The following is a 23,842-nucleotide window of genomic DNA, read 5'->3' on the forward strand; positions in this document are numbered from 1 at the left end:
GAAAAAATGTGGTAAAAAGTATTAAGTGGAATAAAATTCCAGGTTGTATTTCAAATTTCCATGACATTTCCAGGTATTCCAGACCTTTTTTTTAAAAATCCCTGACTTTTCCAGGTTTTCCAGGTTCTGTATAGCAACTCTGAATTTACTTCTTTCTTATCCTGATAATAAATTGCATTCCTCCAACGAATAATTTATTATTCATGAAAGAAAGTTTTGAACATTCAAATGAACAAAATATTTTTTTTTTATCTAATATTTTCCAAAATTACCAAACTGAAATAAAAAATATTCTAATTGGACAATTATTTGGTAAAGAATTATTTTTAATTAAAAAAAAATATTTTTTACCTAAATAGAGTTTTAATTAAAAGAAGTAATAAAAATGTCGTTCATTTGAACGTTCGAAACTTTAGGCACGTATTTTAAATAATTGATTTCTTTTGACTAATTTTATGCAAATTCTAATTTAAATAATTGAATTTCTGAGGAATTTTTTATTATTCATGAAAATAATTGAATTCTTACGAAGATTTTTACAAAAAATTTTTAAATAATTGAATTCTGTTTGGAAATTTTATGAAAATAGTAGATATTGAAAATCATTGAATTGCGAAAAGTTTTCTAAAATAATTAAATTTTACAAAGAATTCTATTACAATTTTTGAGAATAATTGAATATCTGTGTGTCATTTTATTAAAAATTTTGTGAAAATAATTGAATTCCTAAAAAGCATTTTATTATTTATGAAAATAATTGAATTCTTGCGAACGATTTTATTAGAATTTTTTTAAATAATTGAATTTTCAGGAAAAAATTTATTACTATTAAAAATAATTGATTTCTTGAGGTGAATATTGTTATTTATGAAAATAATTGAATTTTATTTAAATGCCTCAAAATAATTGAATTTTCGGGAATAATTTTGTTATTTATCGACATTATGGAATTCTTTCGAAGAATTATTTATGTAAATAATTGAATTTTTGGGTAGAATTCTATTAAACTCGAAAAGAATAATTTAATTATTTTAATAAAAATTTAATTAAAATTGTATTTGAAAATAATTGAATTCTTGTGAAAAATTGTAATATTTTTATAAATAATTGAATTCTTCCAAAGAATTTAAAAAAAACATTTTTTTAAATAATTGATTTTTTCAAAGAATTGAAATTAAATTTTTAAGAATAATTACATTTTTGAGCAATTCCTGTAAAATTGTAGTGAAAATAATTGAAATCCTGCGATGAATTTTATTATTTATGAAAATAATTGAATTTTACAAAGAATTTTATTAAAGTTTTCAAAAATAATTGAATTATTACGAAAAATTTTATTAAAATGTTTAAAAAGAATTGATTTTCTGTGAAAAATTTTGTTATTTTTGAAAATAATTGAATTCTTCATAAGAATTTTATAAACATTGTATTGAATAGTCAATTTTTTCGAAATATAATAAATATTATGAAAATTTTATTTTAAATAAATGAATTCTTGTGGAAAATTTTATTTGTGAAAATAATTGAATTTCTGATTAATTAATTTAAAATAGTATTTAAAATAATTGAAATTCTTCAATGAGTTTTATTATTTTTGAAAATGATTGAATTCTTGCTTAGAATTTTATTAAACATTTTTTTAAATAATTGAATTTCCATGGAAAATGTTATTATTAGTGAAAGTAATTGAATTTTTGTGAATCATTTGTTATTTTTTCATAGGAATTAAGATTTTCAAAAATTTCAAGTTCAAACCTTTTGAAATCAAATAACTTATAGGAATATAATTATAAAACATGAAGATCTCGAGTCTTTGATTTCTTCATGCTTTATAGTAAAATTGAAGGTTTTATCAAATGTTTATAATTATCGAGAGATGACTGTATTGGGCTTTTTTGTTTCGTTATGAAATAAATTTTTTCACAATCCTTTTTTTTAAGAGGGATTTTTCTTGTTTCTCCAGCGAGAGATAACAAATTTTTTTGAAAGCAAAGCAAGTTTCCTTCTAAAAACCACCAACATAAATTCACGTTTAAAACAAGTCGAACCACCTTGGAATATTATATATACATTTTTACTGATTAGAAAAAAATACTAAAGAATTACGTACTTGAAAAATCAGTATTATATATTACACGGGAAATAAGGGTAAAGTGACTTTTACTATACATTCGTAGCAAAATTTAATTTTCTAAAATTAAATGTATAATTCTCCAGTAAATGAGAGAAGTATAATAAATAAATGAATGATGATGATAAATCGAAAACAAAGAATGGATCATTAACGGTTAACTATTTCTGTCACATTGACGTGACAAACGGTACTTAATATAATAAATATCAAAAAGCTATATTAAAATTTTGATCACCTCACAGCAATAGTGCAACCCACAACTTCTCTGAATTATCATATTTATAACGACGGCATATGCGCTCTTTTGCGCTTACGATAATATATGCGTCGAGACTTTATAACACCGCACTATACGGATTAGAGTTGCAAATATCTATGTTAAATCTTTCGTAATCTCGTTCGATTCACTTGACGCGAATATCTCTCTCTCTTCCTCCTTTACTCTCTTAGCTGTTTTTTCTCTCTCTTTGCCCCTTTTACCTCGAGTGGTTAATTAAAGAAATCCGAGTGCAGGTGTAGCGCGTAGGTCACTTGGAATAATTAACAGTTATATCAAATTTCAACTGCATTGCGTGCGCGTTTCATCTGCGATAACATTTCGATTTTCTTTCTTAATAGATTGGCATTTAATAATATTGATCTTTCAATATGGGGGAAAATTATAATCTATACATGTCTCTTTATAATCGATTCAAACGGATTCAAGTATGCACTTTTCTTTTCGAGATCTGCGGTAAAAAATTCTTTTCGACGCTTATCTTCGTCGTTAACTTTTCAGGAACCTTCAAGAAAATATAATGTAAAAAAATGTGTTACATGCCAAAAATAGTAGAAACAAGAATACCGAATTAGAGCATCAACCAGGTACCCCAACAGCAAAATATCAGTAGATCTATTGATAAATTGGTAGTTATGCTGAATATTCAAGATTTCCTTTGCTGTTAGGGCACATGTTATACCATAATGATGCAAATTTTTAAAGAAAACTTCGTTACTACTCACACTTTTCCCAAAGGATCATCAACTACTGGAACATACCTGAAACAAAAAGAAAAGAACCACCATTAGTGCTAGGATAGGGATCGTCTAATAAAAACAAAAGTAATAAGACATCTGACTACACTTTGAAACTAATATCATTTTTCGACTAATAACCAAAAACTATTATACACAGTTTTCAGAGTCTTTAGACTTTTCCAAATGGAGAAAAGGGGTGGGAACGTTCCGGCGGGGCGATTTAGTCAATGAAAGACAGGAAACACATCGTCTTGATGGAGTCCCTGGTGCATTACAAGAGAAACAAGTAGGTCGAGCGTTCATTCGCTTTGAAGCTTGCCAACCGTTTCCTTTGTTGTTACAGATGCATTGTATTTCCTCTATCGTCAAGTTTCGCCTCATATATCCAATATATCCTCTATCATACACGCCTTTTAGGAATTTATTTCCGTCATTTTTGCCCACTCTTCAAAACAATGCTAATCCGTTTAAACAAATTTCGTTGTAGGTATAAAATCACTCTCCTTGAACAGTATTAATACCGTTTGCGAAATAGTACTAGAAACAAAATATTATACAAATACATCAGGAAATCAATTTTTAAATCTATTCTCCTTTCCGATTTCTTTAAAGGACATGAATTTTTAATTGACGGCATTTTTTTTATTCCGTGTATGTTGTGGATTTTTTCCTCTTTTTTTCGACAGAAAACCTGTTTTTGGAGAGTTTTAAACACACAGTGGCAACAACAGGTTCCGAGGAAAAGGAGAAGTGAGCCCTTTTTGTCTTATTTTCTTATAACCATGGAGAGCCGGTCATCGGGTACGACTCTCGGCATATGTTGAAAATTACATAAGAAGCATGACATCAACCTGTATGAACACCTGTGAGTTTTACTTATTGCCCCCCTCTCGTAAATATGAGTCAAATAAATAAATGCAAAATAGTAAATTCATTTGCTATATCTCATATATCTTTGTAGTGCGGTATAACTTACGCAACAAAACTTGTAAGTTCACACCTATGACACAAGTTTCACTCCAATATGTTATATACAGTAAAGGTAAAAAGGGAAAAATTGATTATCAGTTTTGAATTACAAAAAATTGGAAATACAACATATAATTTATTTCCAACTGTCTAATTTACTCTGAAATGATATAATGATGTTTCAAATGATCATAATTCAACCCGATATTTATATAATTGCGCTTGATAATTATCCAATTGGAGATTTAATAGATTTAGCTGGTAGATTAATAGATTTTATAGTTACAGGGTTTTTAATTTTTCCCTGATTTCCAGACAAAATTTTGTCTCACACAAGAATTAAGTTTTACTTAGAAAGAAATTATTGTCAGAAATAGAAAAAAAAGTTTTGTATTAGAATTATTAGTAAATTTCGATATTAAGAACAGTATTTAAAAAACATTCGCAGTATTTATTTTGGTTCTACTCAGCTGTCGGATGAGTAAACATTTTTTTTTATTCTTTAAAAAGCCCACCTTGTTTACTTTTGCATATTACGTAACGTATTAAAGAGACCTTTGAAAACGCTAAACGGATGATGTACTATCTACTACTGTAACACATGAAAAGACAAATGTCCAACAGCGAGGTCAGACACTCTCGCTTTGTGTTTGTGCAATTTATTTTCATGTTTCGCATTTCAAAATTAAAAAAAAATTGTCAAGAGAAAAATTTTCAACTCTAGTGAAAAGTAAAATAAACAATTTAAAAAAAAAAGTAAAATGCAACGATAAACTATGATAGAATTGTATACAGAAGAAATATATTGTTCCTCAAAATTTTTAAAAATTGTCGAGTTACTCTGTATATAAAAATTTCTTCTTCTTTCTGTAAAAATACACGGAGATTGTGTGCGAGCTAATTATAAACATCAAAAGAGTTAATGACTATTTCTAGACGAGCGGAATAACAGATCAACACTGAACTTGAAAGACATCACTCTGTCTCTCTTTTTCTCTTTCTGTTAACAAGACTTTGTGTAAATCATTTCATCTGCTGCCCGACCGGAAAAGACTCCGGTGTAAACTCCCTGAAAAAGCAAAAGAAGACACAGGAAATTGGCTACAAAACATGAAATTATTTTCTTCAAAAAATCTTTTTCTTGAAACAATACCAGCTTCTTCACTTCCCGACACTAAATTTCTTTCTCTAAACAATATTTATATATACCAAGAATTATTTTTTGCCATTTATATTAAAAAAATTAGTAGTATGCGTCAAAACTAAATTCCTTATTCCGATCTCTATACTCTCGTATTCGTCGCTCAAAAGATTTATTCTCCTATATTGTTACTCGTTACTGCTTTATTTTATTACTCGTTACTTGCTAGAACATGGTCCATTAACTTGTACCTTTACTGTTTCTCCTAAACGATCGCGAATTGACGACGTCCTTCACTATTTATACAGTTTAATGATAATTCACTCATCATCAATAAGGAGCTTTCTATTTTACTGTCAGAATAATTTTCAAAATAAATATTTTATGAAAACTAGAAAGAAAATGTTAAAAGTTGGTATTTAGTCACTAAGCAAAATTAAATCTTTTATTAATTAATTAATATTAACAGAATTTCTATACAAGAAACCTATTTCAAAAATCCAGGTTCTGTGGGAAGTTTATTAATTAAAAGCAAAAGTATTAAGCAAAATTGTAAAAAAAAAGTAGCAAATAGTAGGTTTTGGTTGATGAGTACAAAATCTGTTAAGAATTACGGATAAAAATTTACAAAACTACATATAAAAATGAGGTTCTACAGTGAAACCTTGAACTAATCAGTCTGCAGTTTTGCATTGACCACAAACGGTTCTCGTTTGTAACATAGTATGTATATTACAGACATAACAAGTGCAACGCGAGAGGCAAGTGTGGGCCCACAAACTAGCAAACTTTTTTTTTTATTCCCATTCCCTCGGTACTATTACTTTTCAACCACGCGGTTAAGTTATTATGACGTGCCGGATGGACTCTGCTCTCACCACGAGTACCGCTAGGCGCTAGGATTATTATGTAACTTCCGTCTATAACTACTTTGCTACAAAACCGCGAATCTCATGTAACAGAGAGGACCCACTTTTCAGAGCGGTGATGGGCAAAATAAAACCGAAAAAAGGAGAAAAAATAACATCAATTTAAAGAATTTAGACTTAATCATCATAATTTGGTCAAAAACTATTTATTCGATTTTTGGCGCAAGTTAATTCGAAAAAAACAAAGCCATAAGGAATGTGCTTCAACAAAATGGCAGGTGCATCAAAACTCGTGCCAACGGTATCGCGTGTACGTTTTTGCATCTTAAGGATGAGGTTAATGACATTTTGACCTTTGATCTTTTCATCATTTTAATATCTATGGTTCTATTTTTAAAACAGAAAGTAGAAAAACGAACGCGTAAAGAATATAGAAATTTATTTCGTCGGGAATTGTAATTCTGTTTGTGGAAACTGCACAAGCAACTACTTATTTTTTCACTAGCAAAAGCATAATTTCTATGCAGATGATAAGATTTCCCTACCGATATGGAAATTTTGCTATTCAATTAAACAAATTTGGATATTTAATAATAAAAACAAGAAAATGAAGAACAACAACCCAGGTGCGAATTTTGGTCGGCCGCCAGAGTTGGAAGGTCGGGCGCAGGTCGGCCCATCTATGGCTGCCAATAGGTCGGCAGCCAAAGTCGGGCCGACTTTGGTTACTGTTTCCACCCAAGTTTGGGCCGACTATGGGTGCCAAAGTTTAGAGAACCTAATTTTAGTTGGTCGGGCCGACTCTGGCCTGAGTCGGGCCGACGGTCGGTAAAACTATGGCAGCCAGAGTGCAACAAAACCTAATTTCACTTGGTCGGGCCGACTCTGGCCTGAGTCGGGCCGATGGTCGGTAAAACTATGGCAGCCAGAGTTTAGAGAACCTAATTTTAGTTGGTCGGGCCGACTCTGGCCTGAGTCGGGCCGATGGTCGGCTAAAGTATGGCAGCCAGAGTTTAAAAAGGTTAATTTCTGTTGGTCGGGCCGACTCTGGCCTGAGTCGGGCCGACGGTCGGTAAAACTATGGCAGCCAGAGTTTAGAGAACCTAATTTTAGTTGGTCGGGCCGACTCTGGCCTGAGTCGGGCCGATGGTCGGCTAAAGTATGGCAGCCAGAGTTTAAAAAGGTTAATTTCTGTTGGTCGGGCCGACTCTGGCCTGAGTCGGGCCGACGGTCGGTAAAACTATGGCAGCCAGAGTTTAGAGAACCTAATTTTAGTTGGTCGGGCCGACTCTGGCCTGAGTCGGGCCGATGGTCGGCTAAAGTATGGCAGCCAGAGTTTAAAAAGGTTAATTTCTGTTGGTCGGGCCGACTTTGGCCTGAGTCGGGCCGATGGTCGGTAAAACTATGGCAACCAGAGTTTAGAGAACCTAATTTTAGTTGGTCGGGCCGACTCTGGCCTGAGTCGGGCCGATGGTCGGTAAAACTATGGCAGCCAGAGTTTAAAAAGGTTAATTTCTGTTGGTCGGGCCGACTCTGGCCTGAGTCGGGCCGACGGTCGGTAAAACTATGGCAGCCAGAGTGCAAAAAACCTAATTTCACTTGGTCGGGCCGACTCTGGCCTGAGTCGGGCCGACGGTCGGTAAAACTATGGCAGCCAGAGTGCAAAAAACCTAATTTCACTTGGTCGGGCCGACTTTGGCCAGAGTCGGGCCGATGGTCAGTTTGAAGTTGCAGCTTATAAAATCATTTTTGTTCTTAGGCTTTCATGTAAGCGTAGCGTAATGGTTAGCGTGTTAGACTTCGGTGCGTTAGGTTGCGAGTTCGATTCCTGCGAGCGTTAGAAATTTTAATTTGTATTTATGTGTAAGATTGCGTTTAGTGTTAAGATGTATACAATAAACAAATAAATAATGAATAATAATAATTAATAATAATAATAAATAATTAATAATTTTTTGCAATCGGTCGGCCGACTTTTGGCTGCCAAGGTCGGCACGACCAAGGTTGCCAAAGTGAATCCGACCTTCTTTCTCATGGTCGGCAAAGCTTTGGCACCCCTGGTCGGCCCGACTTTGGCAACCATAGTCGGCACGACCATGTCAGCCACTGGACGGCGGGTGTTACAATTCGCTAGTTCGGCCGACCTTTGGCTGCCAAGGTCGGCACGACCATGGTTGCCAAAGTCAAGCCGACATTCTTTCACATGGTTGGCAAAACTTTGGCACCCCTGGTCGGTCCGACTTTGGCAGCCATAGTCGGCCCGACCATGTCAGCCACTGGACGGCGGGTGTTACAATTCGCTAGTTCGGCCGACCTTTGGTTGCCAAGGTCGGCACGACTATCCACTTGGTCGGCGCGACCATGGCCCGACCAACTTTTCGCACCTGGGAACCAGAAGAAGAAGCAAAAAAAAAGAAGAACCAAAAGAAGAAGAATAAGAAAAAGCTGAAAACCAAAAAGAAGTAAAAATGAGAAACAAAAATCGATGTTTTCACAGGAAAAAAAATCCAAACAGTGCAAATATACACTTATATGAAAATAAGTGAAGAGCTCCCCAGAGAATCTCTTCGAAACAGGTATAACGTGCACACCAGTCTAAGCAGGTCAGTTCGAAATAAGCACAAAGCCAACCAACAGCTGCCAAAAAAGAATCCAATATCTCAGTGCATCTCTTTGTTGTACTTGAGAGGAGGCAACTTTGTCAAATTCACAAATTCCCCAGGGGGGAAAGAAGATTGGGTGTCATTTACTTTATACCCACAAGAAAAATTTTCCACCGAAAATTTTATTTGAATCGTCAGGTGTAAAAGAAACCTGTAGAGAAGAAACAACCAAAAACAAAAAAGAATAACATCATGAAACTAAAATAAAGTAGTTTATTTTCAAGCATAAAACTAGAATATTGTTATTCTCTCCAATTTTAGGACACAATAACACAGAAGCCTCTTTATTCAGTCGAAAATGCTTCTAATGTAAAAGATCCTAAAAGTTAGTCAAAAGTGGGCTGAGAGTAAAAATAATTTTTTATACCATACGAAAAGTATGTTACAAAAGAAAAAAAACTAGCTTCTTAACGGATGTGATTTAACACAGAAAAAGGAAAGAATTTAGAAGCGTGGGTGATACATTCCGTCATCACACTGACTCTCAAGAATGCTGCACAAGTTCCCGCATAACTTAAAAAGAATATTATTTTGCGAAATCCTAAAGTGACTTAACTCCAAATCAACTTGAGTATAAGGAAAACAAAAAAAAAAAGAGGAAAGGAATTTAAATTCTAAATACTTGAAAGTAAAAATTTCAGTTTTATAATACCCATTTCGAAAAATCGAAAAGGCAGAGCAGCACTTCTCGTATAATTTTCTTCGTGGAGATAAAATTTTTGATGCTCTTTTAAAAAAGAGAAAAAATCGGAAAGAGAGCATTTTTTTCTTTTTATCGTTTTAAATGTTTTATCCTCTGTTGTTATATATACACGTTCACTCTGTGGCATAACTGCAATTATGGTTCATCGCGTTGTTATACGGTCATTATTATTTTCACTCTATGGAATTTGCATTCCAACCATTATAGAACAATAACGGAGAAATATACTTTTAACATGTGTACTATTTAGATTTACCTAATGCCTCCTGCATGCGATATAGATTTACCTAATGCTCACGCGCCTATATGCGACAAAATCAATTCTCTCCTTCAAAACACGCAATACTTTCTTTCCAACTAGAAATAAAAAATTTCTAAAATCAACAAAGATGGAAATTATTATTATGAATAAAACGAGAGATTTTCAATCGATTTCAAAGATCTTTCAAAGGCGCAGAAGAATAAGAAGAAAGAGAAGAGACAATTATAAAAAAGCGATACAACAAAGATGTAAAGTAACCAAAAGAACTCTTGACCCATTTTGCAACATCAATAGATATTTTTTGTTTTATTTGCTTTTCAACTGTCTTCAACCGCATTGAAAATGGAATACCCACACGTATTGAGTAACGATTTGAAAATGTAAATTTCTCACCATTTCTGAATGAACAGTTGAGAGAAAAAACGTTGTCTTCAAATGCCTAATATACATAAGAATCATTTCTTAAGAATCACTTATTATCGAACAAAACATTAGTGAAACACGTCAGTGAAAACAACTACACTGAAACAAGCACCACTGCTGAGATTTTGTCACTAGACTATTAATTTTTCAACAACAAACAAGAAATAATCTCCTTCTAACAGAAAAAAACCAAAAAATCCGGATATTGCGTAAAGCAAATGTTTAGTTTTCAAAAGACAAAAAATAAAAATGAGAGTACATATGTATATTTTTGCGTATTATTTGAGAGAGGAATGACAAGTCTTGTTAAGACCCATTGTCACCGGACATCCTGTATGTAGTCTTGCTTGTTGTGCGTGAAGAACAGACCTTTTATGAAAGTTGAGCACATGTTATCCGACGAGGGGCGCATCTCAAAAGAAGAAAAAGAAGAACGAGAAGAAGAAGCAGAAGATGATGAAGAAACTCGATATCCGGAACGAACGTGAATCTATAATCAGCCTTGGAGATGAGCAAATGTAAATTTCAAAAATAGATGACAATTATAATAAAATATTGCAGTCGAAAGAAAAAGGGGGGAAAAATGCACATTTGTAGTTCTCGTTTTCGGATATAATTTCCACTGTTAGAAAAAGCCGAAAGAAAAATTAGAAAATAAGTATTAATTACATGAGGCGGTATAACAATGTGTGATTTTCATTTCTCTGAGAATTGTGCCAGTTGCAGTCAATTTAAAATTGTCGTGGCATTAATTGTTGTCAAAGAGGTTAGAAAGAGTGTAATTTACGCCAAATGAGTGAAAATAGCGTGAGCTTAAAAACGACACGCGTTGAAGAATTATAAAAGTCGGTTCAACAATAATTTCAACAATAATTAAACTGAATTTAGCATCTATAAACATAAAAACAGTGCTACCAATTTCAATGTTTCTTTTCACTTCTGCACTATTAGTTTCAATATATGTATACCTCCAATCTGCAAAATTGAATCAGTAAATAAATCCCAGGCGAGAACTGACGCTGGATTCAGGCTTTACGGAACCTTCGTTGAGGCTTGGTCAACATTGATCAAGCCTTGGTGGGACGGCGGAACGAAGGTTGCTTCTAGCTATAATGTAACACTTATTTAAGACTGACGCTCCAGTCCTTGTTGAAGATTCGCGTTCAATGTTCAATCAATGCTGCGGAACCCTAATACAAGACTGAAACAAGGCTGTTTCCACTGTTCCCAAATTTACGCGTCTCTCGCGCTCATTCAATATAATATGGATATATGAATTGTATATAATAATAATATTAATAATAATAATAATAATAATTATTATTATTATAGTAATGAATATTATTGTTATTATTTTTATTCATATTATATGCGTTTGTTAATTTGATGGCATTAAGTTACTATTATAATAATTATATTATTATCATATAAATAATATATTACTAACAATAAATGTCATTTGAAATAGTAATATTAAAAAAAAAATTTAGTAAAAAAAGACAATTTTTCTGTTAATCGATACATTTTTTTCTCGATTTTTTAGCAGACTTTTTAACATTATTTACAAACATGTTCACAAGTTTTTATTCACAACACAACACACAATTTTATTATTTTATATAACGCTTAAAACAAAGAATGAAAAATATTCGCTCGCATGTGGGATCGAACTCACGCACCCCGCCCCTAACGCATACCGGAAGTTCTAAACGCACGCATTTAAACCGCTCGGCCACAGAAGGCTGGAAGGCACCTCGCCTAATCTACTATTTCAATGCCAGCGCCGTATATTCTGTATATACGGCGCGTCACTCAATATTTGTTCAGCATGGGACACCAATGTTCGTCCCATGCTCGATTAAAGACTCGGTCAATCTTGATTCAATATTCACTTTCTTTATTACCGTGTGCACTGAACAATATTAAATATCAATATTTATAAATTATTTATTATTAAAATATTTTTTCTGATAATTTTATAAGTTAAATTATATATTATTTTTTTTCTCGCACAGTGTCAAATTATTATTTTCAAATTCAAGAGTTTCGTTTATCTGAAAAATTTTCAGTGAAAAAAATGTTCATTAGGTAGTGATAAATATTTATGCTTAGTAATTTTACACTAGGATTAACTGTTTAGTAAATATTATCAAAAAACTATTTTTTGTCAAACGCGCGCGACTAAACACAAATAACCTTGAAACTCCAGCATTACCAACTCAACACATACGTTAAACTCTTGAGTTGGCAATGCTAAAGTCTCAAGGTTATTTGTGTTTAATCGCACGCGTTTGACAAAAAATAGTTTTTTGATAATACATATTTATTTTTCTTTTTTTTATATTTCTTTTGTTTTTTTATCATACCAACCCCACATAGCCTTGGAGTGCGGAATCCAAGGTATCTGTAGGCAGATTTCCCAAAAGTCCCTAAGCAAAAAAAAAAAAAAAAAAAAAATAATAATAATAATCATTATTATTAATAAATTAATAATTAATATAAATATTATACACTAAATAAATATTAATATTTATTTACCAATTGATATCTTGATAATAATAATTAATAATAATTTTTAAATAGTATACAAAATTATCATAAATATATTTTAATATTAATTAATTTATAAATTATAAATATTTATATTTAATATTTTTAAGTGCACACGTCAATAAATAAACTGTCAAGATTGATTCAGGCTTGAATTAAGATCAGATGTTCGAGCTTCACTCACGAAGATTGACCGAGTCCTGAATCGAGCATGGGACGAACATTGGTGTCCCATGCTGAATCAACATTGAGTGACAGTGGTATAAAGACTGCTTCAACACTGGGTTACCCAGGCTGGGCGTTCAAGGCTCAATAAATCTTCAATCCATCGTCAGCATTGGTCTTTCGCGCCTGGGAAGTAGCAATTTTGAACAATTTAAAAATCGACAAACCATGACCAGTTTTCTAAACCAGAATGCTAAACTATACTTGTTCTCCATTAAGTTTCACAGCTATTTAGAATTTATTGCAAAGCAATGGTTGAAAGTTTCATTTTTAGAGACAGAAACAGAAGAGCTAGAAACAATGAATCCAATACGGATTCACAAAAGAGATGATGAGGAAAAGCAAACAAAAAAAAAAATTTGCCTTTTACGCGCGGAAAGATCAACTACTGTGGCGAACGCTAATGAAAGAAGTTTCTGACATTGAATAAACAAAAGCGGTGAAAAATAATGACGCACGTCTTTTACGAACGACGTTCCCATTAGTACAGCAGCGCATCCCACGTTTTCTCGCCCTTGCGCGATATCTAGTCACAGGTGCAACCAGGTGCGGCCTTTGAGTTTCTCAAGTATGTGTATAGATACTAGGAAGCATACCGGCTCATTTTACGTATAGAGAAAGTCCAGTAGTTGCCGTTCGACACTAAGAAAATCAAGAACCAAGAAATCTCAAAAAAAAAGATTGAAATCTTCAGTGTTAAATCTTTTTGAAACTTCTAACTTTTATACAATTCTGACACTTGAATAGATATTTTTAATGATGCCTCTTCATTCACTCGAATCTATAATTAGTCAATCAAATCAAAATCAATCAAAGCTCAAAGAATACATATTTTTTATCAAAACAATTAAAGAAAATTCACTTTCTTCCTGAGATTAAAATTGGAAAGCGATACATAATTTATCGTAATTTTTGAGCCAATTAACTATGACAACATTCAAATTTTCAACATTTTGATGCAATAGGTTTATAATGGCTTAAAAACAGGTACTCTCTTCAAGGAGCATAAAAAACTGTATTTCTAGTATAATTGCATATTTCAAAATATGATGTAATCTACTGCCATTTCATTGGAATAGCAAATGCTAAAGAAGATAATCGACTTCACTTTCACAAATAGGTCTCTCTTCCGTTTGTAACACCCCTGAGTGTCTCAAGCGGAAGAAGAAATTTCCGCCAACCAGCCAATTTATATTCAACAACAAAACGAAAAATTAGACCATAGCCCAAATTTTTGATTGCTGTATTCTTCCAAATTCGTCTAATTTAAATTATTCTTTTTTTGCTTAGTTTTCTAATTCAGATTTAGAGAGTGAAAATAGAAGGAAGAAGAAATAAGATGCAATTTTAGAAACTGATAGGCGATAAAAATTGAAACATGAGACAGATATTTAATTAGTAGCACTTGTTCAAGTATTGGAAGATTCTCCGGAAGATTATAAATATAAAATAACGTTTTCGTATTTGGAACATTCGAATTGACTTTCTAAATTTGTATCTAAAGAAGCGTCACTTTCACCCCGCGATTGATAAAAGATGCATCGCTTTAAATACACATATTCACAGGAGAAAACATTTCAGTGTCACGAAGTTCGCCAAGATCAACTTAAAATCGCTTTCGATCGCAGCCCTTGTCTATACACCAGCGAAACAGTTATCGATACGCCAATAATTCTTCGCCAAAGAAGGAAAGTCAATTCTTCCTTCTAACTAAATGGATCAGCAAGACGATATCTAGTAAATTATTTATTAAGTGATAAATTCTGATCTGATACGTCAACTAATAAATGATTATATGATTATTTTATAGTAGTTGCTGCTATTTTACACACAATTTGCTGCTTATGAATCAAATTGTGATCCAAAGTGATTAAGTGAATCTAAATTGTGCTTTTGTTGCTATTCAAAGTTTCAATCTTGCAGATCGAGTTATTACTGAAAACAAGGACTATACTGAAAAAATTGGAAGAGAAGCAGGCGCAAAACGCCTACATCTAGGGTTTCGTTGCATTTAAAAAGAAAATCCTGTTTTGGTTATCATAAACCATTGTGGTTAAGACTGACTGACTGATTTGGGATCTATAGTGCCCCAAATTTGGGATCTATAATGATGAAGCTGAAGTCCGCAACGTTTTTAAAAACGAAAAATCAAAAAAGAATTTTTTTCCAAGTTAAATTCATCTCTAATTTTCATGTTTCTTAATTTTTAAGAAATTAATTGTTGCTTAAGATACAATTATTAAAAATTAACATGATTTAGAATCAAAAATAAACAAAACCGTCCCTTTATTTTTTCGTTTTCGTTTTTAAAAACGTTGCGGACTTCAGTATCATTCTATAATGCCCCAAATTTGGGAACTATAGTGCCCCAAATTACGACGGACAGACGGACGGACGGACGCCAAAGTGAAACTATAAGGCTTTCGGCCATGGGCCACGAAACCCTAAAAAAGGAGGGAGAGAAAAAATGGACTACTAATAGAAAGTATTCACTCCATATAACAGTTGATGGATAACAAAAATGTGACAAGTTAGAAATGACTTGATATACCGGAAATAAATATAATGCAATGAAGGAGAGCACAAATGACGGACATGAAATGTGACTAGGTATCACATTTATTGCACCCGACATTGCTGCAGCCGGATTTCCCGACCTGATTGGTAATGCTGGATGAGAGTTGGCCAAGTGAGGAGTCGAGTTACTGCAAATAAGCCTGTTATCTCGTCTAGGCAACCTCCAACATTCAATTTGCATTCCAATACTCGATTCACCGTGGGGCAGATTATTAGTAAATGCGCTTGGCACATTCATTTAGCCGATATAGTACACTCGCATTCAAATACTATACGCTTCAAGAAAAAAAAGACAAATTGAAAACACATCCCTACGATGAATTGTGAACCTATTTTATCTCCTGTCATTCCTGTCTCCTCTGGCACAAGGCGCAAAAATAGCAACAAACAAACAAACAGACACTATTAGAGTGTTCTACACTATTAGAAAATCAAATTTCGGATCTGTAACATCATAAATCAATCAAACTAGGAAAAAATTTTAACAAACAAAATGTGGACTTTTAGAATATCGTCTACTACAGAAAATATTTTCACCCCCTTTAGATCTACATTTCGAATAAATTACAGAGTTTTTCTAAGGATATCAAATTGAGACGAAAAACGAATGATTCGTTTTTCGTCTCAATTTGATATCCTTAGAAAAACTACGAACCTCAAGAAGAATCTCAAAGGACACGTCATAACGGCACAATACTTTAAGTTTTTATTTTCCCTTTTTCAAAAATAGCCAAAGAATAATAAAGAACGATGTTTAAAGTATATAATATCTTTCCGAGGTGAAAACACCATTATGTCGGTCATATAATAATTTATTTCGAAACAACAATTGCACCAGTTTAGAAATATTTCTCCATAATCAAAAAGGAGTAACCGCATACACTTGAAAACAGTAAAAATAATATATAAATGTACCTCTCCTAAGAAAATATTCATTTAAACACATATATGTAACATTTTCAATGGTCATTAAATTACCATAACGAGCACAATTACAGTTAAAATATTTTCCAAATTACTAACAGTAAAATATTCCTTTTCAATATTAGGTACCTACACATCACATATATAACTGTGAAAATATATATCAATTCCAATAATCTAGATCTCATCAAAAAATGGAAAACTCAAAATAGAAATTTAAAGCATTTCTCTATCAAATACAATTAAATTCATTATAGAAATTTCAATTTTTTCACACGCATAAATAATGAAGATGTGGGGAAAATGATGATTTTTATCGTTTAACATGATAAAATTTTTTTTTTCTTTTTTAAAGTAAAAGTTTAAAGTTTTAATCAAGAGATAATTTTTAGAAAGAGGTCTTCTAGAGAATATAAATTTGTCAGCTGTTCATTAACAGACAATTAAATCTGAAAAGTTAACTAATTGGATAGTAAATTATACTCAAAATGTGTGCGCTGAAAAATTGTAATGACTATTTACAAGTTACAAATTACGATTATAATTGCAATTAAAATTAGAATTTGAATTAAAATTAGAATTGAAATTAAAATTACAATTTGAATCACAATTAGAATTGACATTAAAATCACAATTTGAATTATAATGAGAATTGAAATTAAAATTACAATTTGAATTGAAATTATAATTGCAATTACAAATAAAAATTTCAGGCTTTGAACTCAATTACTAAAACCTACTGTTTACTTTTACAATTTGCTACTATTTGAATACTTTTTTAAAATATGTGACACTACAAGCTACATTTTTTTTTGTTTTTTTTTTGAGAATTTACACTACTTTAAATCCGCTAATTGTTGAAATAAAAAAATTATTCTCAATCTCAACAATTTTAACGAAATTCTTAGAAACAAGTCAGCAAATTTTAATAAAATTTTTCGCTGAAATTCAATTATTCTCAATATTTTCTATTTTAATAATATAGTTCTAAAAATAATTCAATTGTTATTTAAAAAAAATATTATTGAATTCTCCGAAAAAAATCAACTAGGAATTTTTAATAATTTTGACAAAATTTGATTATTTGCAGTTTCTCGAAAAAATCCCACAAAATTCAAAAATTAATAAAAAATAATTCAAAAAAACAACTCAATTATTTTCACAAATAATAAAATTTCCCACAGGAATTCAATTATTTAAAAAATTTTGTACAAAATTGGTTGCAAGAATACAATTATTTTTGTAAATAATAAAATTTTCAATTTCAATTATTATTCAGAAAATTTTTAATAATTTCCTCGCAAAATTCAATTGATTCTTAAAAATATTATTAAAATACTTTATAGGAATTCAATTTTAGAAAATAATTGTTCTATCAATTAATTATTGTACTCAAATAATTAAATTCAACTATTTTCATGAATAATAAAATTCTTTGCAGGATTTTAAGTATTTTTAATGCAATTTAAAAATGATTTCCTTGAAAATTGCAAGTATTTTTAATTATTAAAATTCTTTGAAAAAATTCAATTATTTTCAAAAATTTTTATAAAATTCTTTATAAAAATTCAATTTTAAGAAATAATAAGCTATTGTATTAATTATTTATTTTTTACTGAATGAATTTCAATTAAAATTTTAGATAATAATTAAATATTAGAAGTTTTATTGCAAATTAAAATAAGTATATAAAATAAGCAAATTAAAATAATTTATTTAACAAATATTTTTCAAATTCTGAATAAATTTATTTATAAACTATAAAAATTTGTAACTAAAAATTTAGAAAGTAATTAAATTTTCCAAATATTTAAAATTTAAGTATTAATCACCATAAGCAAAAAAGTGGATTTTTTTATGGATATCAGGAAAAAGTCTGGGAAATAGCTACAGAATCGAATTTTTTTAATTATTGTGAATCAACTAAAACGAGTTTTTTTAATCGTGAAAGTTAATTTTGATAACTATTTTTTACTACTTTTTCAGTCTTAAAGCTACTTTTTCAAAAAATTAATTATCGAGTGCGAAGCCTGCAATTACAATTGTAATTTGAATTACAATTATAATTTGAGTTGCAATTACAATTACAATTACAATTTGAATTACAATTATTACAATTAGAATTGCAATTACAATTATAATTACAATTTGCATTTCAATTACAATTAGAAATTAAAAATTACAAATCAATTTTTGATAAAATATTCCTTTATATTATTCGGATTGTGTTGAGAATGTTGTTGCGTTACATTGAAAAAAAGGAAGAATAAAAGCGAAAAAAAACGGTACCTCAAATGTTTTTGATGCATCTTTTTGGTGTGCAAAATGCACCTCACACATTCATTCGTAATACGCGGGCCACGCACGTTTGTATGCATACCTCTCGTATCGCGAGTTTTACGATCAACGTACGGTACATAACCTCTCGGGTCCCCCAAAAAGTCGAAGATGTCACTGAGGTTAATGTTCCCTCGCTTGAAAAAGAAAGAAAGAAAAAAAAGAAACAACCTCCGCAAATTGTCATCTCAATTGTATCCAATTTTTGAAACCCGTTATTTTCTCTCCTCTTTTGTCACGCAAGAAACGTTAAAACGTCATCGTATTTTTTCCCATTTATGAAACCAAAAAAAACCCCTCCTCAAAACTTTTCTTTTTCATTTATGCCAAAAAATTCCCTCAAACAGAAAAAAAAATTCAATTTAATTTCTTCATTTTTTATTCGCTATTTTTATTTTTGGTTATTTTTAAATTTCTACAACAATAGAATTGAGAATTTTAACACTTGTTTCTAAAGGAATTTAAAATCGTAATAATTGAAAATTGCGTGAATTTTGACATTTAAAATCAAGAGTGAAGCAAAAAAAATACCAAACAAGATTTTAACACAACCGTAAATATCACTAGGTAACAATATTCTGAAATAATTTATATACCTTGTATAATCGGGATTAAAAAAAATTCAAATTTATACGAATTAGAAATTTTTTTGCTAAATCTTGATTACAGGACATTGTCGGTTCGTGAAATGTTGAGACTATAAATATATCTTTGCAATTGTCTGTGCCGCATTCATATATATAGTTAAAGCGCGTGGCTAATCTTTAATCAATAGATATATCCAAAACAGAAATGCGGAAGACAAAGCTTTTCATGTTTCGTAAATTGTTTCAAAAACAATGCACATTAATTCTTATCTCAAAGTTCAATTAATTTAAAACCCCCCATTGACAAGACCTTTCTACATTCACAATTCCCCCCCGCGTCAATTTCTATATCACACTATACAAAAAAATAATTTCAAATAAATTATTTCACCTACAAAATTATCTCCTTGAAAATCTATAAACGTTATCAAAAACTTCTCGCCGAGTCACGGAATCTCATGCGTCTGACATGATCTCGTCTAAATCACTTTCTATGACGAAAAGATTTTTTTTTCTTTTTGTATTTTTTAAAAAATTCTTTTTTTTAAGACAACCGGTTTTGTCAGGCTCTCGTTTCGCGTTCGAAAATCGATGAAGAATGAAATTGAGCATCTCCGCGAATAAGTGAGTGAGTGTATGTGTGTGCCTACACAAAAGGCAACCTTGCCAAGTTCATTGAACCGGTAAAATTACTCATGTATGATAATATCTGTCTTTTAATCTTTCAAGATCAGCATCCTTTCAGAATTCAGCTTTGGCTTGGCAAGAGAGAAAAAAAAAAGTTAATGACAAAATGATGCGACTAATTTCGCACATCAAAGTAAGATGAGAAAAAAAAGAATGATAAATTATTGCAAAAAACCTCAAAATTTTGCCAAGAGTGTAATATTTTTGTCTTCAGAAAAATATTTTGAATGGATTATTTTGTTCTTCTCTCAATTTATTTTTCTCTAGATAAGTAAATAAAAGTAAATAAAATGTTATTTTTTGTGTATTTTAGAAAAAAAGCTCAAGTGTCTTAGAAATAAAATTAAATTTACGAAATACATAGTTGAAAATTTTTCATTAAATTTATCAGAATTAATAAAATCAAATTACAAATTCCAAACGAAAAAAGAATTGCTAACGTGACAGAAAAAAAGACTCGTGTAGTTTTTAAAAGGAAAAATTTTATCCGATCAGTTAAAAAATTCTATTCATTAGTGATTTTTTTTTTATTTGTAAGGAAAAAGTATTTGAATGAAATGAATTTAAAATTCATTCGAAATAAAATTATTTTTCGATTAATGAAACCAACCTGAAAAAGAAAACTAACAACTAACTTTCACGACGAGTAAAAAAACTACAAACTTGATTTGAATTCAATTGCACAAATTCGATTAATTTCTTTTTAAAAAAATCCAAAAGGAAAACAAAATATAAATTTATATTTTTGCGGAAACATTTCCTTATTAAAGAAAAATTAAGATATTAAGAAAAATATTTGAATTTTTTCTAGAAAGTTTAAAATTCTTTTGAGATAACAGAATATTAGAGAAAAAATGATGAAACTGATTACCGTCGCTTGCGGTGATGTAGCATAATTGAAACAAATGCAGTCTTCAATAGACATTGATCGTGATCATATATTTGTATTTATGCACTTGAAACCGAACCTCATTTTTCAAAGAAAAGAGAAAAAATTTAAATAATAGACTAATTGGATAATATGCGACCAAATAGGTATTTGTACTCATTTATAGCAAAATTTGTTAAAAACACTAAAATTAACACTCGGTAATAAATTTGTTTTAAATTCTTTCAATAATTAATTGTGGACAGAGTGAATAAAATAGAAAATTTCTTTGCTGCAAGCTATATGTAATTAAGGACAGTCGAGAAATTTAAAATTCTAAAGATGTTTACTTTTTCTTTTTCCTTAAGTAACAGCTAATCGTTAATTTATGAAAAGCTTAGAGAGAAAAACGACATCTGGTTATACCAGTCGAGACATTTTTTCCATAAATCCATTAATTGCCCGCAATGAGCCCACTTAATAAGATAATAATAGCAATCTAAGATCAATTTTCGGTTTTTAAGAAACCACTTTAGTTTTAGTAAAGCTTTCCATTTTAGGATATTAGAAAAAATTGAGGTTAAGTTTCCTTAATTGGCCATTGTCATGATCGCCTCCGCAAAACGGAAGATGGTCGCAAATTAGAGATTTAATCAAATTTCTGTCTCTTTAAAAAAAATTCTGTTAATGAAGTTGTAGGCTTTCTATAAAACGGATAACGTTTCCTACGAGAACAGCCTGGAAGTTTAATCTGGGCAAAATGAACTTTTACGGCTTCACCGGTTCACTATTACAAGCTTTCATTCTAAAAACAATTGTATCTCTAACCTCAAAAAGAAAAACTAAAAACCCACTCCAAAAAGAAAAACGAGCGGGAAAAAACACTTCCGAAAAAAATAACTTTCAACTGAAAATAAAAATTTCCCACCCTATTACCGAAGATTGAGATTGACAAATTTTCTTACCTTTTTAATGTTAATTCCTTGTTGGTTATCCGTGGTTAAATCCAAAGGGTGGAAATCCAAATCGAAGAGAGATTCAAGAGCAGCCGTTTGCGAAGGGAGCGTCACTATAAAAAAATCCCGGAAAACAAGAGTTCGCACTGCCTATTAACGTTATTGATTCAATCAAATTATCGTCACTCTTGATATAGGCTACAAATTTAATTAGTAAATTTACCGGAATCACTTTTTATATATGTATATATTTAATAATAATAAATTTGAATAAATTCGAAATCAACTAAAGTAACAAACACCCAAACTGATCGACTTGCCGTAAGGAACTGAGGAACGAACGAAACGAACATTTCCGACTGCTGCGCTCGGCGGCGCTTCGGGCAAGTTCGACAAAGCTCGGTGAACCGAGTCTTCCACCTCGCAAAGTTATCATGGTGGGGCGCGACGCAACAAGGTGGAATCTGCGTGATTGCGGATGGAATGAAAAAAGAATGACCCGGAGTCAACATTATCAACATAATCACTAATCACAGTCCAAATTTCACATCTATGATAATTGCAACGATATTCTATGGGTGGAAGAAGAACATGGACCGGATGCTGGCGGCGGCGTCGGTTGGACTGATCTTGATCGATTAATTATCAATATTAATAGTTTTCAACTTTTCACCCACGATATTCACTAGTTTAACCTGGAAAGCATGCGTTTCTTTTGTTGTAAGTATGTTTTGTCTTACTTTTTCACTTTTTTGCTATTACTGTAGACGAAAATTTGCCCCCTCTTTTTGCGCGGGAAAAAGTTAGCTTCTGGCGCCCTCCGGTGACGAAAAAACACATTACCGTGAAATGTAAATAAAGCAGTGTAAATATAAATTTGTTGAATATGAAAATACAAATATGTATTGTAATTTGTAAATAATGATAAAGAACACTGTTTAATAATTCTGTGAACGAGTTTGCAACTTTGTTTGATCATAATATCGAATCAATCACGAATTTGCCGTTAAATACTCAAGTGTAAGTATACAAATTCTCAGCTTGGAATTGCATTCTTGACGAAATGGTTTTTTTCGATTATTTTCATAAAAATGTTTTATTCCTTTCGATTTTCTTATTCACTATAAGTTCTTAATTATTTTCGTATTATTTTCCACAAGGTTACTTTGTTACTTATTTTCAATGATTATTTACAGTTAGACAAATTTTAGGTTAGGGTAATTAACTTTTTTTACGCAGAAACTTAAAATAGTGGGCATATTGGTGCGTAAGTGTAAAACGTTTAAATCGTTTAAATGAAAGTTTTTTTAAAAAAAATTTAAAACCTCTTAAATAAATGTTTCTCTTAAAAATGTAAAGTGGGCACTTCAAGCTCTCTATGAATACACATATATAATAATTTCCTATTTAAAGTTAATTCATGTTATTATTTTGTCACATATTTAATTTTTGTTTTTTAACTATCCTGCGTTCGGGTTTTGTTGCGTAATTTCTGACATCTTTTCAGTCTCTGTTAATAACAATCGTTATGGGTTTTAATATTTAACACAAGGTCTTCGACTGCGGCTTTATATGGTTGGAGAGAGAGAGAGAGAGAGAAAAAAAAAAACGAGAAACGACAATAAGCAGGTATAACTTTAGGACGTTGGATTTTATTGCCGTGACTTATTAATCGCCATCGGTTAACAGATAATAAAGGAAGCTGAGAGTCCAGTTCTAGTAAAAGTGTCAACGAACTAGGAGAGAAAGACATTGACGCATTATGATTATACTATTTTTATAAATAATATAAATAATGTTTCTATTATTTTTATAAATAATATAAAATAATATGAATAATATTTATGTTATTTAATATTTATAATAATATTTGTGGCGCGCTCCCAAGAAAGATAAGAAGCAAATGAGAAATTACAAATGATTGCAGAAATTTAATTATTTTCAAAAGAA

The 23,842-nt window shown here is 31.0% G+C and overlaps 1 protein-coding gene across 1 annotated transcript in view; it reads right to left on the reverse strand.

Annotated features, from left to right (window-relative positions):
* LOC122511726 (trichohyalin) overlaps window positions 1-22,212 on the reverse strand; it is a 193,626-nt gene extending 171,414 nt beyond the window's left edge. The window contains exon 1 of the mRNA XM_043627158.1: window positions 21,902-22,212. The gene's annotated coding sequence lies outside the window, so the exon portion shown is untranslated. The remainder of the gene's footprint in view (window positions 1-21,901) is intronic.
* Window positions 22,213-23,842: the final 1,630 nt, after the last annotated feature.

The sequence above is a fragment of the Leptopilina heterotoma genome, unplaced genomic scaffold (genome assembly GCF_015476425.1).
Source record: "Leptopilina heterotoma isolate Lh14 unplaced genomic scaffold, ASM1547642v1 Lhet_9, whole genome shotgun sequence".
Taxonomy (NCBI): Eukaryota; Metazoa; Arthropoda; class Insecta; order Hymenoptera; family Figitidae; genus Leptopilina; species Leptopilina heterotoma.